Consider the following 18666-nt stretch of genomic DNA (forward strand, 5'->3'; position numbering starts at 1 on the left):
ATCAAGATGTTATATCTCATCTTCAAAACCTGAAGCACATGCACACACACACACACACACACACACACAGAGGCAACCCATGTCTGTATATGGTAACAGAACCTCCAAAGTACCATTGCATGATCTGAAACATCATCCACCATGCTAAAAATAGTCAACCCACCCCTTGAAGTCTCAAGAGACCATCTGATATTGCAGTATAGCATTAGCAAAGCTAAGTAGACATGAACGCTTAAAATAAACATCTCCACGGTGAAGACCAGAAGGCTGTCACACCCTTATTTTGCCCTCTGTGAAGTGGCTTGAGAGCTATACCTGAAGGAACATCCAGAAAGCTATTTTAGCTTGAGAACAGCAAACGCCCAACTTCTTTTTTTAATAATATGCGGTAGAGATTAAGAACAACCAGGGTAGGGTTGTCATATTTTTCTTAAGACATGGGCTACTGGCTTCTGAGAGTTAAATGAGAGAAGGTTTACAGCCACTGTTGAAATGAGATACCACGGATGTTCCTACTGAGATTCCATTTGCTCAAGGGAATTTTTTTCTCCCATTCTCAGAGTTACTATTAACACAGGGTCAACTTGACGAAGCTGGTTGGGCAGCCATATCCAGGGATGACGAGCAGAAATACTTCTTTTTAAAAAAAAAATCAAAAGCTTCTTTTAAGTTTTGGGAATCAATTGTGAAGATGATGATTAGTTTAAGGTGACTTTAAGGAGGGGTAGAAACATTCATGGAGGACACGGTATCAATGGCTAGTAAGCTATGACTGCTATATAGAATTTCCATATGCAGAGGAAGTATCTCTTTACATAGCTGATGGGACAAGCAGAGGCAGATGTAGTCCATCACCTCCATGCTCAGCTTATTAAGCTTCCCGGGGAATCTAGCTGTCTATAGGTATCATCACTACTATTCTTATTAATTCTGCTCAAACTGTGCAGCTGTCTCTCTGTGTGTAGAATAAAGCCAGCTTCAAACCATGGTTCAATATCCTGGCTTGTTCCGCAGCTGGCAAGTATAGTGTCCTTGCTTGGACTACATGGAAAACTATGCTTAATTAGGGACTTTTGCTTTGATTGCTCACACCACAAACAAAGGAGAAAAGGGACTGACTGTAAGAGTTGGAAAACGGTTCATTTTTGTCTTGGCTTAATAAACCTAGATGGGATCATCCAAAACCACGCCTCTGGTTAAGGAAAACAAACCGTGGTTAAAGGTTATGTCTGCACAAGGTCACTGAGTTAAAACATGTTTTTCTATTTAGGAGCAAAAAAAATCAGTTGGGGCGGGAGGAAATCACGCTTTTGAGATAAAACAATAAGTCATGTCGTGTATTATTGCACAAAGCTACAAATATTATGACTGTCAACCGAACAGCATAGGCAACTAGCTACGGCAATTTTAAGTCTCACTGGCTTCAAAGGGAGCAGTGCTGCACTTTATTCTCCCACAGAAATCAATGTGACTTAAAGACTACGAGAATATTGCTTTTCCCATCTCACTGAGAAGCACTGCCCTGCTTTTTCACTGCTGGGCTCTGCTTCTGAAAAAGTTCAGAGACACAAGTCGTCAAGTCAAGGATCTCTTCCTCGTTGTCATTCCCAAGTGTAAATAAGGACCCAAATAAAAAGTCATTAAATTGCTCAGCAATTTAAGATACAGGGTTGATTCCAGCCAAGTCATCATCATAGCATGATGACTGACATTAACAGGCATACATTAGCCATGTACACTGATGTCAGTGTGACTACTCTAAGTATGACTTACCATATCTTTTGCTCTATAAGACTCACTTTTTCCCTCCTAAAAAGTAAGGGGAAATGTGTGTGCGTCTTATGGAGCGAGTGCAGGCTGCGCAGCTATTACAGAAGCCAGAACAGCAAGAGGGATTGCAGCTTTCACTGCGCAGTGATCCCTCTTGCTGTTCTGACTTCTGAGATTCAGAATATGCTTTTTCTTGTTTTCCTCCTCCAAAAACTAGGTGCGTCTTGTGGTCTGGTGCGTCTTATAGAGCGAAAAATACGGTGGTTGGATGGCAACAATCCATTATTTGGTAGTACACTGTATGTTCAAATGTTTTAGATCATGCTCTTAGATAGTATAAAGGCTCTATTTAGTTGCAAAGCAATATGTTTTAATTCTTCAGAAGAGACTGGGATTATAAAATGAGTGGGAACTCTTTAGGAGTTTGTATACTGCTTGTTCATTAAAAACCTTTAAGTGGTTTCCAGAGAATAAAATATGCATTTAAATTATCAGAGTTAATGATAAGTTAACCTAATAAATTTCAAAATCTAAATCAAATCAGTAGTTAAAATATACATTAAAATATAAAATTACGTATTAAAATACATATCAACTTTACATATCTGGGTAGGCTCCCTTAAAAAAAAAAAACTTTTAGCAAGCACCGAATGCAACCCAGTGAAGATAGACCAAACACTATGCGATACTTATAAAACTTAAATCGGTTATTTGACATTGACTTTAATCAATGTCTGCCCAAATCAACCTGCTACTCTAGAGTTTAAGCTCTGAATGGCATTCTTTACAAAATCCAAGCTTATTATTTCAGATATGGTCCCATTCTATACAAAAGTGTAAGAGGCAATAAAATCCTATTCATGTTTCATCCCACTGTCCTCAGTGGGGTTGACTCCCCTGTCGGTATGCCTAGGATTTCTGCCTAGGAGATCTTAAAAACTCTCTTTCTAAATCATGGCGTCAATAAACATCATCAAAATAAACAGCAAGTGGGAGAAAACCATTTTCAATAGTGGCTTTAAAAAGGAGGAAACCAGCAGCATGCTTTGCCATTAATCAAAATTGTGAAAATCTTGTTTGTCTGAATCCATTATGGCCCAATCCAATGGAACTGTGGAATATTTGGTTCAAATCAGTGTTCAGTGATGACTTCTGACCTAGTGCCCCTGAATTAGGTATTACTTTCTGAACCTTGTTTTCCATCCTATTAAATACAGAAATAACCAACACGAATGATTTTGCAAGAAAGATAGCATTGTCATTGCTGTAGAAACAAAACCTAACTTCTCTGAACAGCCTGCCCATTGAGGAAGTCAACTGAGCACTCTTCCCTATACTGTACCTCCAAAAGAATACACAGCAATACAAGGAAAGAGAAATAAAAATCTGGAATGCCAATCTCTTGGGCATGTTAGTAGGTAAGTATATATTATTCCTGGAGTAACAAATCCATTATCTCCACAACCAAGAATATGTAACCACAAGACTACATATTCTTCCAAGAAGAGGCACAAGACATTATTTCACAATTACTACACAAGTGGGTAAAGATAACCTGATTGATTGCACCAATTTTCACCAAACTGGTTATGAGTTTCTGTATTTAAAACACTTGGGATGGAAATCTCGATGGGAGGAGATCAAAGTATGGAGTGCTTTGTCTGCATGTCTACATTGGTTTTATGCATAGAGCAAAGTCATTTAACCTACTGAGAGCAGCTATATGCTAAAGTACCGGGCTTGGATCCAGACTTACTCTTCCACAAACAGAAGGGTTCCTTCTCTTCACAGAATCATAGAACTGTAGAGTTGGAATGGACCCTAAGGGTCACCCAATCCAACCCCCTCCAATGCAGGAATATGCAGCCGTCCCATACGGGGATTGAAACTGCCACCATGGCATTATCAACACCACGCTCTAACCAACTGAGCTATCCAGAAGAGTCAGAGATCCTGAGCATCATCATCACTGGAGGAAGTTGGTGGGGAGGCAAAATTCACCAGTCCGCCAGTGTAGATATTGCTGAGCCAGATGGACCAATGGTCTGACTCTGAATAAGGCTGCTTCCTTTTTTCCTATGTCCTCTGATCCTCCAGAGTAGCTCTTTGGGGACCACAGGGACTGTAAGGAGGAAGGCTGCAGAGCGAGTCAGCAAAAATCACCTCCACCCTTCCTCCAATGGTACATCCTGTGGGTGGCATCCCATTCTATCATTGCAACTGAAGCCTTCAGACCTGTGTGTGTGTGTGTGTGTGTGTGAATGCACACACTCCTCAGGGTCACTAGACAGAACCAGCCTTCTGAATGGTGGCCCCTCCAATGCCAAACTCAGAGGCAAATAGGTATAAATGAACAGCATCCATAGCCATGGAACTGAGCAGAAGGCCATTTTGCACTCTCCAGAACCTTGCAAAAGAGGTCCTCTGGAGGGGGGAGGGGGAGTTGCTGACCAGGGATCAATTGCATTAAAAGTTGAAAATCCTCTTTACCAACTAGTGCTTCCATTTTTGTCAACGCTTCTAGATAAGAGGGAATAGTCCTGGGAAGTTTTATTTTCAATCAAAAACATAACTAGTTATGACACTAGTATAACAACGTGAGGCTTAAATTCACATTTTAGCTTCTCCCGTAACCTTCAGCCCTCAGTTATAGTTTGAATCTCCCCCCCCCCCTTTGCTGATGGGGCTGTTTTTCTCTTCTTCAGCCACCTGTCCAAAGTATCATGGAACCAGACAGTGTTCACAAATGACATCGCTTTCCATTTTTAGTACTTGTTGACCAAAAGAAAGCCAAAGCAGAAAGAAAACCCTTCCCTCACGCTTTGTCATCTGAAGTCTACTGAATGGAGTGGAAGGTGGGCGTTTCTTCTGAAGTCTACTGCCTTTGGGGCTGAGTGCGTCTTTCTATAGAAGAAAAGCTTCGTAAAAGACGGTCTTCTTTTTAGCGTGCCCCATCATTACCTACTCTGCTTCTCCTTCCACAGAGCAGATACTTCTGTTAGCAGAGAGTTTCCACTACACATTGCTTATGGAATGTCTTAACCTACTTTTGTGCTTGCTCAACAGCTCTGCCTGCTTTCCGCTTCTGTGTGTCTCCTGTTTCCTTTTCCTGACAGTGATCCTTGCATCCTTTGAAAGCCAACCCTGCTGTGGTGACATCAGCTGAGCTTCCACTTTTTAGGCTCTTTCCAACGCATTCCATTAATATGAGCCACGGGGTGGTTTTAACATCACATATCTTAATTTCCTAGACAGCTTTAGATGCTTCGGGTGTCAGAAGGCTTTACGAGATGTCAGATGGTTTCACAAGAATGTTGTGCCACAGGTCATTCCTTTCCCTTGATAATTACTAAGTAATTAACTGCAATGTAAAGTAGTAAGGAGAGAGGAATAGACAAAAGGCTCAACAGGGTGGAGTATATAGCAACCATCCTCCAAATATTCAAGTCAGGAGTCCTACAGGCCAGTGTAAACCATATTTAAAAAACAACAAAGCCCTCATAATCTGCAAAGAATGATTTGAAGCACATATAGGTTCATAGAATTGTAGAGTTTGAAGGAACCTTGAGGATCATCTAGTCCAGTGGTTTTCAACCAGTGTCCAAATTCCCTGACTTTGCCCTGACTATGTAGTGCACTTGGGGTGCCTTGAATGAAGGTCAACACTGGCCTCTTTTCCTCTTTCCTTCCCTCCCTCCTCTGATGCCCTCTGCCTCCCAAAGGCTTCCGCAGCTGTTTATTGCAGCAGCCCTGGCTATAAGCGCTGCAGGTGAATGGTGCCTTTGGAAGGCACCTCTCTTTGGGGCAGGGGCAGCTCAGAGACCAGAGGTGGCAGCAGCGGCTGTCCAGAAGACTCCAAGAAGAAGAGAGGAGGCTGACAGAACACTCCACAAGTGAGGGTGTTCGAAAAAGGGTGAGAGGCTGCTAGCTCTGCAGGCAAGGGGTGACATAATTGGGCTCCTGAGCCCCACAGGGGTGTCGGAGAAAGAATGCAGTTGGTCAAGGGAGCCATGGACTCAACAAGGTTGAAAACCTCTGATCTAGGCCACCCAACCCCCACAATGCTGGAATACACAGCTGTCCCATACGGGGATTGAGCCTGCAACCTTGACGTTATGAGCACGATGCACTAACCAACCAAGCTATCTAAAAGGACTTAGCATTATTTAAGGACACAAGTCTTCTTTGTCCCGGCATGTCCAAAGTCCCTTTTGGGGGCCTAATCTGGTGTAATCCAGCCCTTGTGGCAGTTTATTTCCTGGGGTAAAATCCTTTAAAAAAGGTCAAGAACTCCAACTCTTAAAAAAGCTCAAAAACTTCAGTCCTAAAAAAAGCTCACCAACTTTGGGGTAAAATCATTAAAAAGCTCACCAACTTCAACCTAAAAAAAGGTCAACAACTTCAGCCCTTTACTTCATCAAATCTGGCCCTCTTTGAAAAAAGTTTGGACACCACTGTCTTTGGCTAATGCTGTCCATTTCACCTCCATACCTTGTGATGGCTGGTTCATGGGAGCTGTGAATTAGGAAATCTCTGGTTCAAATCTCATCTCAGCCGTTAACTTCCCAGGTGGCCTTAAATGGCAACTTGCCTCTCAGCCTCTCTTCCAAGCCCCATTTACAATGTGGGGGTAATAATACTAAGGTACATTACAAGGCTGCTGTAGGAATTGTTGAGCTGGTGTATGTGAATCACTCTGAGTAACAGGGCAAAATACAAATGCAAACATCTTTATGATAGCTGTCAAGATATGCCAATGCTGGCAGTGCCTCCACAGTCATTACTCTCAGGAGGCAATTCTACCGAACACTCACTGGTGCAGCTGCATAGAATTAACTAAGTGCTTAAAACAATTCACTGTTTACCCAGTCTGCACAAGTTTAACTCCCAGTAAAAATAAATAAATTACCTCACCATACCTTGTCAGTGAATATTGTATCAGCAGCAATGCATTTGACTTCCCCCTAATCAAAAACAATAGCTTTGTTCCTTTGCTAATCACTTGTACATGCCAGCACAAAACAATGTCGCTTTTCAGAACATTTATGACTTCCTCCAGAGGTTTTTCTGTTCTTTCCACCCATGACCAACTTGGGACATCAGAACTCACCAGATCATTTAATAAAAACCTTTCCTGCAACACAATCTGTGCTTTCAACTATTTCTTCATTCACGTACCCACACACATCTCAAAGCAAGGTTGGGTTGGTTAACCAAAGGAAAAGCAAAGTCAGTAGAAGCAGAATGGTTCCTTTTTGCCAATAAATACCAGATAAAAATTTGGCAGCACCTGGCAAAATGCAACTGCTGAAGCTAAGGTGAAGTGGTTTTGAGTAATCCCTGGAAGGAAGACCACCTGGAGCCATATATACAGCATGTAGGCTTTAAACAGATATGCCAGACATTTTTTGAAGACTATTTTTAGGATAGTTATAATACTGGCAATATATTAACACCTTTGGCATGTACATACACCCAGCCAAGCATTTCCAAAGTTACTGATAGATGCTGCAATCACTGCAGTGAATGGAATTGCTGGAGGGAAAATTGAGAAGGTCTACAAGACCACTGAATGCAACTCGCTCCCAAAACCTCACCTCTAAGGTTGAGTGTCTATGCAATCCTACCCAAGCAGAGAGAAACCAAACCCTTTCACTATTACTCTACTTAAGCAGGACTCATACTGCAAGGGCCAACTGTGTCCTTTCAAGAAAATCAGCACTCCCAACCAGCTGATTCCATGGTTGGCAGCACATAGTCCGAAGCCAAGTGCTTGAGTTAATTCAACATTACTTTGGCCATGCAGAAGGAGCTCCTCATGGAAAAGTAGCTCCCTTATGGCTAAGCCAGCAATGAAAGGACCCAAAAATCATGCCAGCCACTCACTTTATGGGAAAGGCAATATTACACAACTAAAAGCAAAGCTGCTCACATCACCAGTGTGAAGGGGTACACACCCAATTTATCACTGGTATTACACCATGTATTTCCTGAGGTCATGCAATTCTTCCTCACCTGAATACCTTTTGTTACTGAGCAGCATTCCAACTGATTTTCTCCTCAAGAACAGTAGGTGGCTAATGAAAGAAAAAGATGAGTGCTGTTCTTGTATTTGGTCCTACATTCAGGCCACGATCTGGCTAAAATGAATTATTACTTTAAGTCCCATTAAGTATAGTAAGACTTGCTGGTCACTTTTGACTTAATTGTGTCGTAGATTCCAACAGGACTTGGTCACAAGCCACCTTCACCCAACTAGGGTCATGCAGTTCAGAGCTTTACTATCCAGTGAACATGATTTGGGGAGGAGAGTAAAGTATACACTTAATGCAACCTAAATAATCCTCAGGGCTAGCCAGGTTGAGATGACAGGACTAACCAGCCAGAATTAACCACTGTTACCTTTTATCTGTAGAATATTCTACAGTGTTCTTGCGTAAGCGGTAACTGCATCATGGAGTCATCTGATAGCAATGGCAGGAATGAAAAGTCCCCTTGATTCCAAAGTGTTGCAGGACTCTTGACTATCTCTCTCTCTCTGCACTCAATGCAACTGTCCAACTACAACCCACCACTACCCACAAGAATGTTCTGCTCTCTCTTAAACTGGTTACACCATGTGGTCTACTTCTTCTTAAAGGTAAAGGTAAAGGACCCCTGACAGTTAAGTCAAGTTGAGAACGACTCTGGGGTTGCAGTGCTCATCTCACTTTACTGGCCGAGGGAGCTGGCATTTGTCTGCAGACAGTTTTTCCGGGTCATGTGGCCAGCATGACTAAGCCGCTTCTTGTGAAACCAGAGCAGCACACAGAAATGCCGTTTACCTTCCCGCCGGAGCAGTACCTATTTATCTACTTGCACTCTGACATGCTTTTGAACTGCTATGTTGGCAGGAGCTGGGACCAAGCAACGGGGGCTCACCCCGTCGCAGGGATTCAAACTGCCGACCTTCCGATCGACAAGCCCTAGCCTCAGTAGTTTAGACCACAGTGCCACCCACGTCCCTCTACTTCTTCTTAATGAGATAGCAAAAAGTGTTGCGCATGGTGGCTGATGATGCCAAGGTTACAAGTTCGATCCCTGTGTGGCACAGCTGAATATTCCTGCATTGCAGGGGGTTGCACTTGATGACCCTCAGGGTCCCTTCCAACTCTAAACTTCTATGATTCTAATTAAAAGAGGAACAATGAACAAGTGCCCAAGAGTCACGTCTACCAGCCAGTCCACTCCACTTGCTGTGGGCTGGAGAGCCCTTGATATGAACAGGCACGGTGATCTATAAAACTACTAGTCTTTCAGTAAGGAGCCATTATGTAATTAGCCAAATCCTGTCCTTTGCTATTATTTAAAAAATAACAATGCTCCAACCACTTGACTAGCCTTTGACATAATGACTGGTCTTCCAATCCATCAAGTTTATTACCAGCTCATCCTGCATAGATCCAACTGAAACTGTAAACATCCAGGCGCCTTGGACCACCATTTTTCCATTTTCAGATTAGAGCACGCAATGCAGTTTTTAAAGTCTATTTGTCATAGTGCTACATCAATTGTCACAAAGTTCTCCCATTTCCTAATTCCGTACTCTCTTGAAGGAAAAAAAGGAAGCAGAAGAATGCTTCGAAGATGACACCAACAGATGAAGTCAAGAAATAATTCAGATGCATCTCTGAAATTCTGTTCCCTTCAACCAAGAAGATAGTTTAACTTAAGATAATTATCTTCTCTGTGCCTTCCCCCTCCTCTTTCTTCTCTCAGCACTGGCATACAAACCATGCTATTTTAGCTTCTTTCCTGTTCTCCCAGTTCTTCTGGAACATTTTATTTTCAACAGTCAACTCATCTGGAATACTGCCATAGTGAAGTTCATCTATTACAATGTTAACTGTATCTCTCCCAGCAGAAGCTATCACCTTTACATTCAAGAATTTATTATCACTGCTCTAAATATTTTTATATATATTTAAAAAAGAAAAACATGGACAGAAAAGACATAAGCCTGCTCTACAGACACTTTCACCCCAACATCTTCACCCAGAATTGCATATTCTTTTCCTGGTTATAAAAAGGAGAGATGCTTAACACTTTTAAGATTTCCTAAACTTCAAAAGAAACATTGAATGGTTAGGGGAAGGCATATACAGAGATGATGATGATGATGATGATGATAGATGGAAGGACAGATTTAAAAAAACCCCGGTAACATTGTGAACTCTTGTTATCAGAAAAGTGCAAGTCTGAAAGGAGGAAAGATCAAAAGTGTTAATGCAACAAACAAACAAAACCTAAGAGTTGCCTTCCTCGATCAGATCATAGCCTCAAGGAGCACATCTGTCTGTTCCCAATAGTAACCAGGCAGATACTGTACACTGGGAACCCATGGAGAAACTTCCTTCCCCATATCTTACCCTGCATCTGATAATCAGAGATGTCTCCCCTTCTGCTATGGATAAGGTTAACTTAGTTAATGAATTTCTTATCCACACTTTACTACAAGGTCCCAAGGCGGGTCACAACAATAAAATATGCCATTATAAAAATAGCCGTTCATGGATCTATGGTCTATATATAAACTTGCCTAAATCTTCAGTCACCTATGCTTGTGGCTCCTGCATTTCTCACAGCCAAAGACTTCATGAGTGCTATCATGAGCTTCAAGCATCCAATGTGGCATTCTGTATTCCACTTTACTGTATTTCTTACGGAAGTGGGGATTATACATTTATAAATAAATTAAGTAATATTCACCCATGGTTCAGATATTTAAGTACTGGCTGTGCCGAATATTTTGGGGTTCAGTAAGTGACAAATACTTTTTTTTAAAGTGCCTGTTGCAACACTGGTGTGCCGCGTGAACTTTCTTTTACTCGTATTAAAAAATAGCCTCCGTGAACTAGTCTATTCATCAACTAGTACACTGTTGCGATGAATCCATAATTACTGATTGCAAGAATAAAAGGGTTTCTTTAGTTCGCCTAAGCCAGTGGTGGCCAAACTTGGCTCTCCAGCTGTTTTGGGACTACACTTCCCATCATTCCTAGCTAACAGGACCAGTGGCCAGGGATGATGGGAATTGTAGTCCCAAAACAGCTGGAGGGCCAAGTTTGGCCACCACTGGTCTAAGCTATGCCCCAGCTTAATGCAACAAGAGGGGCTGCCATGGGTGTTGAAACATTAAGCCACCCTGTTGCACGCATGCACTAACCCAGTGTTCCCCAACCTTGGGCCTCCAGCTGTTTTTGGACTACAACTCCCATCATCCCTCGCTAGCAAGACCAGTGGTCAAGGATGATGGGAATTGTAGTCCAAAAACAGCTGGAGGCCCAAGGTTGGGGAACACTGCACTAACCTGTGCCTCTAGCAAGGCCCTTAAAAGCATTGATTCTCATACACACAACATTCTGCCAATATAATAGCAGTGACATTTTTCCAGGGATGGAGTAAGGATGCGCCAGGATTCCCTGATGCACCTTGAGCTCCAACTGGGAAGTGACAGAGGACCTCCCCAAAAATACCATTCCCTAGAAAATATGGTAGCTGTGCTACCCCACAGTTGCAAGGTGAATGCCTACCCCTTGGTTAAGATGACATAGGTGTCTATTTTAGTGCAAGAGTGAAACATGCCTTGAAGTTAAATACAAAAATATAACAACCCTCTTGGAATCATACAATTTTAGAGTTGTAAGGGACACTAACGGTCATCTAGTCCAACCCCCTTTCAATGCAGGAATGAATGAACTCTGCTCCTAGTATCAAAAATCTGGCAAACATTTGGCCTGACCCATCTTCTTTTCCTTGTAGAAATCACCACCATAGGAGTTATCTAGTGCAATTCACTTCTGTTACTTGAAATATGACACATCCCTATTAAAATAAAAGACAGCCATCCAATTTGGGGAAAGTGCTGCAAGCATCCAAATACAATAGCTTTCTAGCCATGGTTATTGTTATAATACTCACTGAGAAAGAAGCAGGCGGTCAAAAGACAAATTAGTACTTCCTCAAGAACCTGATACAATCAGTACCTATTAAGCATGGTTTTCTTGATTTGTCAGCAGAGGATAAGGATCCTCTATTCCTTCAAGATTGTTCTTTGCAACGCCTTAAAGCCTGGTGAACTCTTGGTTACAGCTTAGCTAACTAGAGATAGACTTGCCCACCTACTTCCTCCCAGCCTCAACAGTGAGTGTTAACCAGCATTGTGCTTGAACGTCTGTCTTTTCATAGACATTCATCAATACCCACAAATTTCATTCTCTTTGTGTTTTCTCTCAGTTTTAATGACAGACCTATGTTCTTCAGCTTCATTGGAGAAATTAGCTACATTACAGGGAAGTTTAGTAGAGTCTTAAATCTGGTGCAATTTTAAGTGTGTAATATTGAATATAATCCATAGAAACATTGCAGAAGTTGCTTTTAGCTTACCTCCACTATTCCCACACCCAAGAATATATATTTCAAGAATATTCTCTTTGACTAGACTTCCTCAAAACTTAGATTTGGATTATTATAAGACTTCAGTACTTCCTTTCTAGCAATAAAATTATTTTCATGAAACGCGTATTTCTTTCTACCATTAATTGTCACCATAAAATTCCATCTGGCCAACTGCTATTGGAACACAACTTGTCTCCATATATAACTGTGATACAGTTATTTCATTTTCAACCCTCCTAAGTTCCTAAAAACCACCCCACTAATCATATATCGGGGTCACATTTAGGTCACCATTTAGGGTTTTTTAAAAATAAATAAATAAATGGTATTTGGCAATACAAAATATAAATATGAAATCATATTAAGGATTATGGCTTATAGTACAGAGAAAATGCAGGAAGCACAAAGAAGTATACATTTCCTACAAAAGAGATGGAAGATTCCTATCAAGGATGACATCTAGATTCAGCAGCAATAGTTCCTTTGAACTCTAATTGACACTCATATATTTTTTCTGCAATTCAAAATCCACCCAAGGATCTGAATAAACAACAACAAATGTTTAACACCTCCTTAACGGCTACATCAACACCAAATTAGTGGGGGGGGGGGTTGTATTTTTTTTAAAATCACTTTAGGGGTCATTTAGACATCCCTTTACCTTGAACTCACTTTTACTGACCTCCCATTTTAATGAAAGGCTTAAATTACAAACAATCTCAGCTACAAGCCAGGTTTTGAGAAAACGTGTGATATACCTGGTATTGTAGGAGAATACATGAAGTGTGAAATATCACAGGTTGTAGGTGAAAGTTCTCCAATTTTTACATCCCTTTGGGTCACCGAGGACCCCCAAAGCATAGAGAATTAAAAAGAAAAGCAAATCTGAGGAGCTTTTGACTACTGTTGACGTTGATCATTGAATATCAAGCTAAATCTTCAAAAGACCTACGTTTTCTTCCACTAGTTTCTGTGTTCATCATCTCATTATGAACATGGCAAATTCTTCACCTTGTGGAACATTCATGCATAGGATAACAACTGAATGATATCTCCGATTTCCACGGGAAAGGGCGATAAACTACTTCCCTCCCTCCCCCTCATCTCCTCAAGACAAACTCAACCACAAGCCCAAAAGAGAAAGGAATCCGAAAATAAAATTAACTCACTGAAGAAACAAGTAGATAAGCAGCCAGTATGTTATGGGTGCATGAGTAATTTTCTCAAAGAGTCTCAATGCAAGCTCGAACACCCGATCAGCCGACACCATCTCAAGCACAATGGATTGCAACTCACATATTCCATGCAAGTCAAGAGGGACCATCAAGTATCTGAAGAAGTGTGCATGCAGACGAAAGCTCATACCAGTAACAAACTTAGTTGGTCTCTAAGGTGCTACTGGAAGGATTTTTTTTATTTTGTTTCATCAAGTACTGAGACACACATGTGCAAAATAGCTCTTAAAAACTATTTTCTATTTTCTGAGCAAGAAGTATGATTGCGGTGTTAATGCAAAGCACAGCTTTTGATGGAAGCTGTCCTAGTCAAAGTGTTTTTATTAGCAAGAAGAGTCTTGGGCCTTTGTTTGTTTGTTTGTTTTGCAACACCCGTCACCAACCACTGATGATGAAACCATCTTCAAGCTGAGTTTAAAACAAGTCTCTTGCAAAAGACCATTTACCCTAACTCTACCAATTGCCCTGTATATTTAATTCTGCCTGTGCTAGCTTTACCTTCATATATCAGAGAGAAACCATCCATAACTCTCAATCAGGTAAACCAAGTTCTTATGAACAGATATTGTGCATATGACTAGATTCATCACGGGAAGAAAACAATAGCCGTGTCTACTAAAACAAATGAAAAATGGAACTCGTTGGCATCAGCGAGCAATGGAATGGGCCTACCACAACATCATTAAAGAGTATGCAATGAATGTCTCGCACTGAAACATTGTGTTTTGTTCACCAGCTAGAAAGAACTCAGAAGTTTGAGGAAAGAAATGTACAACCACAATCAAAAGTTAAGTAGTAAAATCAAATATTCCCCCTTTTTTTAAAAATAGGGCTAGTGTTTTATCAGTAACGTAGATAACATAGATAAAACCACCAAGGTCTATCATCTAAAATTTAACATTTTCAGAAATTACAATTTTGTTGATTGCATATAATTCAAAGTGGGAGTTTCCTTATCTTATGGTGACTTGTAGCTATCTGTGACATACACACGTATATCTACATTTCTATCACTTAAGTTTGCTTTTGCAGTTTTACTATGGAAACCCAAACTCCTCTCAGCATTTCAAACATTTTGGCTACCTCACTTTCATTATTTCACCCTCTGCTTACCAACTTCTCAAAGAGAGAATTAATTACACTCTTAATATTCATGGTCATTGTTTTGAGGCACAGTAAAGTGTTAGGCTGGAGCTACTGTTGATGACTCTGCAGATTTAATTTTTCATCAACTTTAGATGACCCTAGAGTATTCCTAATTAGAAGCTGGAAACAAAGGTGAGAAGAAGAAAAATACCATCTTTTTCTGAATTGCCATCATATTGTTGAAATATTAGCATTCCATAATTACATCTAAAAATAGAATTCATGTTCCAGACAAATGTCAGCATTTTAAAATCTCGCTGATTTCAATGGAAAAGAGTTAAGTGCATGCTTGCTACAGTCTGCACACAACTTACCTGGGTGTAAGCTCCACTGAACTCAATAGGGCTTACTTCTATGTAGATATGTATAGGATCACACTGTAACTCTTCCATGGAAATCAATGGAACTTAAATGTACTTAGGTTTGGCTGGATCATGATGATAATTTTAATGAAACTCCAACATTTCTAAGCTCCATAATTGATGTTTAGGGTCAGGTTTAGGAAGGGGGGGGGGGACAATGAGAGAAATTCCTCCATGAATTACAGAGCCTTTAAGATGCCTTGTGGAATTTCAGAGATACTCATAATTGCATGATTCGTTTTTTTAAATAAAAAATAAAAAAATCAAAGTACATACGCAGCTCCAAATTATTTACCAAAATTGCAACACTTCCAGAAGATACCATCAATTGGAATGTCCACTGCAAGGCTAACACAAAATTTGCTTGATTGACATTGATTTCATGTCATTCTGCAGAAGAACACTGGCAGGCTCATCAGATATTTAACTATTCCATTTTCCCCACACACACAAAATAAAGCACGTCTTTGGTCAACTGAAGCAGCCTCTTGAAGGCCATGAAGTTCAACCCAAAAGTTACATCTAAAAGGGGCTGGTTTCAAAAATGAAACTATAAAAGAAGCAGGGGGGAAATATGTCCTTTTGAGCACAGGTCTCTCACTCTCTGTCTGTCTCTGGAGAATCTATGAAAAGAATCTATGAAACTTCCTCAAATCGTCCATTTCCTGGAGTCAGAAAGAGAAGAGACATCAAAAAACATTGCTCACTGGAGGGGAAAAAATGTCAAGCCAGGCTTTGCCAACAAAGCTTCAGAAAAAAATGGAGAAACATCCATAATTGCATGAGCACTTCCCATCTCAGCTTTGTCTACTGGAAAAGCCTGCCCTTGCTCTCCCTCTCCTCCATTTTCTGGTGGAGCTAGAGAACATGACATGGCTTACCTGACTCAGATCACAGCCCTCTGTCCAACTATTCACTTCCTCTTAGACATGCAAGTAGCTTCATGAGACAAGCAGGCATGCACACAAAAGCATCAGCAGAAAGCAACCCCGTATCTCGCCACCTTTTCCCCCCTTCCTAGAAGGTCCTTCCCAAAAAACCAAGAGGAGCAAACTTTCTCTGGGTTGGAAAAAAGAAAGGCTGAGAATCTCATCACAACAGAGGATTGCAAGCTGAGATCTCTTCAGATCTCCAGAGCCAGGATCTCCCCTTTCCTTTCTACACACACACACACCCTCATGCAGAAGTAGAAACTATAAAGCTCAGGGAAGAAAGAGGGTGACTCCAAGAGAGGAGAAGAGAAACGCCTGGAGATTGTGTGTGTGTGTCCTCGCGTGAAAGAGGAGTAGCTTTGTGTTTTGGAGTCTGGACTGGAACCAAAGCAGACAGCTTGCAAATGGAGGACAAGGAGATAAAGAAAGAGGGGGGGAGGAGGGAAATGAAAGGGGGAAAGCTCAGCTGCTTCTCGTTCCCTGGAAAGCCATGGACACCAGGGAACCGAGCAAGAAGTGAGGCTCTCTGTTGAAACACCCCCCACTCTCTTTTCTCTCTCTCTTTCTCCTTTCTTCCCTTCTCAAAGCAAAGAGCAAAAACTGTGTTGTAATGGCTTCTCTCCAGCTTCCACCGCTGTCCTATTCCAAGGCAACCCTTTTCAGAAAGGAAGGACCCTCACCACCAGCTCAACTTGAGGAAAGGCGGGAGAGGGAGCCTTGGTTGTGTATGCCTGGGGTGTGTGTGTGTAATTTGGGGGGGGGGGGGGAGAGAGAAGAAGGTCCGGTCTACCTGCCTGAGAGAGAGGGACCAGATTTTGGAAGGAGGAGAGGAGAGGAGGCGCAGAAAGAGAGAGAGAGAAAGAGAAAGCAAAGAAAGAAAAAAGGAAGGAAGGAAAGAAAGAAAGAAAGAGGTCACCGGTCGAGGCAGCTCTACAGAGCCTTTTCCCTCTCCGCCCCCCCCCCGGCCGCCTCTCTCTCTCTTCTCCCAGCGCCTGGGAGATCCAGTCACTTCCCCACACAGCCAAACCCCCAAGTGCCCCCACAACACACTTCTCGGCGGCGCTCCTCGCACTTCTCTCTCTCGCCCCACAGCCGCCTCGAATGCAACAACAACAACACAAAATTAATTAACTGCCTTCCTTCCTCCTCCTCCTCCTCCTCCTCCCACCAGCTCCAACCACCACCACCACCACCTCCTCCTCCCCCATTACAGGAGACACAGAGAGACCTCTCTCTCCTCGCTCAACAAAACCACCGGGTCCGCCGCCGCCACCACCTTGTGTTTTGTGTGCTCGAATTCCTCCAGCTCGCCCTGAATGAATGGATCTCCTCGCTTCTCCAAGCTTCCCCCCCAAGGTGGCTTTGGTGGGACAGCCAAAAAAGGAGAACCTCGCTTTGCTCTTTTCCCCTCCAAGACCCGAGATGGGCTTCAAAGGCCAGAACTTACAGGAAGGTCCCGGTTGCTGGTGGCGGCGGCGGCTGGGTCCTTTTCCCCTTCTCCTCCTGCCTCTGGCTCCTCTTCTTCTTCTTGCAATTGTTGTGGAAGTTGCTCCTTTCTTTTTCTCTCTTTGCTGAGGTTCTCATGTGCTCCTTGCCAGGTCTCAGCAATGGAGGATCGCCATCTTTTTCCCTGCTTTTTTTTTCTCTCTCTCTCCTCTCCCTCCCCTCTCTCTCTCTCCCCCTCTCCCTCTCTCCTTCACTGGCTTGCTGCAGCTGCAGATGACCTGAGATATCCGTCTCTCTCTCTCTCTCTCTCTCACTCAACCCTTCTGTGTGTCTCTCTCTGAATAATGAGCAACCAAGAGGGAGCGAGAGAGGGAGAGAGAGAGAGAAGACAATCTCCTTGCCTACCACACACAAAACGCAAGAGCACCAGGGGGTGCAAGAAGGCTTTCTAACAACAACAACAACGGGGGTGGTGGGGAGAGAGAGAAAGGGGGAAAGGCAGGAGGAGGAGAAGGGGCAGGAGAGGTGGGGGTGGGAAGATCTTCAGAGATGGAGGAGGAGGTGGTGAAGATGAAGGCAACAGCAGCAGCAGAAGGTGGCTCCAAACTTAAAGTCCTCTTGGGAGATGATTTCTGAGGCGCTCCCAGGCTTCCTGAGCGGGGCGAGGAGAAAGGGAGACCTGGAAGAGTCCTTCCAAGCTGGTTGCCTCCAGAAACCTCCAGCCTTGGGAGAAGCCCCTCGCCCGCGGCTCTCCCTCTGCTGGGTCATCCTCGCCTTTTCCTACCAGCCATGGCAAGTCCTGCTCAATAAAAAAAGCCAAGCGCCACCCGGGTTTTCCCCTGCACGCAAGATGCGCCTTCTTGTCACCTAAGCTGATCCCTGAGATACGTCCATCTAGGAGAGACTTAAAATCTTTCCCTCTTGGTGTTGTTTTTTTCTTCTTCCCCTGAACAGGGTGAAGGAACATAAATGCAACTGGAGGTGGCAAAGTGTGGTGGGGTTTTTTGTATATATTTTTTAAAGGCATAGATCTACCACGTGGTTGATTTTAATTCTCTTTTTTTCCCCCCTCCTCTTTTAGCTTTGCATGTTGGAAGGGGGGCGGCGGAGAAAGAAAGGACTCAAATTGTCCATTTCTAGCACGTATTTTGAAGTCTTCTCCCGGAAATAAAGACTCTTTGTCGTTTGAGTTCTTCCCCAAGCATATATATATATATATATATAAATATATAAATACACACACAAAGAAAGGGAGCTTTGCAGCGCTGAAGAGCAAGCGCTCCTGCTACTTTAAAAAGCCTTGTGCAATGTTTGGGCTACCGCAGAACCCCACTTTAA

General features: G+C 42.5%; 1 protein-coding gene across 7 annotated transcripts in view; it reads right to left on the reverse strand.

Annotated features, from left to right (window-relative positions):
- The window catches only part of ZNF462 (zinc finger protein 462), a 150064-nt gene extending 131837 nt beyond the window's left edge, over window positions 1-18227 (reverse strand). For 2 of the 7 annotated variants that reach the window (XM_080986650.1, XM_080986647.1), the window contains exon 1: window positions 17330-18223. The gene's annotated coding sequence lies outside the window, so the exon portion shown is untranslated. Of the gene's footprint in view, window positions 1-15245; window positions 15616-16932; window positions 16968-17329 lie in introns of those variants that run through there. The other 5 variants (XM_080986648.1, XM_080986653.1, XM_080986652.1 and 2 more) reach the window with 5 other exon arrangements.
- Between the last annotated feature and the right edge of the window lie 439 nt (window positions 18228-18666).

Source organism: Podarcis pityusensis (assembly GCF_964106645.2).
Source record: "Podarcis pityusensis genome assembly, chromosome: 17".
Taxonomy (NCBI): domain Eukaryota; kingdom Metazoa; phylum Chordata; class Lepidosauria; order Squamata; family Lacertidae; genus Podarcis; species Podarcis pityusensis.